Below are 927 nucleotides of genomic sequence, written 5' to 3'. Positions count from 1 at the left end.
ATAAAAATTATATATGGATCTTCTTAATTTTTATTATTTCCTGCTTGACTTTTTTGAGTGTGCAATATCTTTTGTGTTTGTGTAATAAACTTTTTAAAAGGTTTTAGAATTTAGTTTTAGAATTTTTGAAATACCATAGAATAACATGAAGAATGTAACACTTAGTTTCCCCTGTTGTTAACATATTACATTACAATGGTACATTTGTCACAACTAAAGACCCAATTGTGATGGAAAATAGTTAACTGAAGTCCATACTTTATCTAGATGCCCTTAGTTTGTGCCCAATGTCCTTGTTTTGTTCCAGAGTCCCATTCAAGATATCACATATAGTTTAGTCATCATGTCTTGGGTTCCTCTAGACTGTTACAGTTACTCAGTTTTAATTTGTATCTTAGTCTGGTCAGGTTGCTATAACAAAATACTACAAACTTGGTGGCTTAAACAACAGACATCTATTTCTCACACTTCTGGAGACTGGGAAGTATTTGATTTTGAAAAGTCCAAATAGGGAATGTGACACCTTGTTAACATAAATTTCCCAACATGTTTAGTTTAAAGGAAAGTTTTCAAAGAGAGGAAGACAGTTAATATTGTAAATCATGGTATAGTATATTAGTAGAGATATTCATGGTTTTAATGCCTTTTATAAAATAATATATCTAATATTGTTCATTTGCAATAATCAAAATAGAAACTTGAAAAAGCAAGTGAAATGATAATTCTTAGTTCATCAGTTTCACAAATGATTGATCTACCTATGATAAGTCTGGTCTTCACAATCTTAGTCTACTAGGAGTAATATCTTCAAAGTGCCAAAGAAATAAACTATCAGTTCTAGATTCTATTTTTAGGCAAACTATCAAGAATAAGGATGCTGGCCATGATGGAGTACCTGGCATTGGACTTAACTCCCTACTTTCCTGC

Source organism: Propithecus coquereli, unplaced genomic scaffold (assembly GCF_000956105.1).
Source record: "Propithecus coquereli isolate 6110/MARCELLA unplaced genomic scaffold, Pcoq_1.0 Scaffold118, whole genome shotgun sequence".
Lineage (NCBI taxonomy): Eukaryota > Metazoa > Chordata > Mammalia > Primates > Indriidae > Propithecus > Propithecus coquereli.
Note: the sequence above shows the minus strand (reverse complement) of the source record.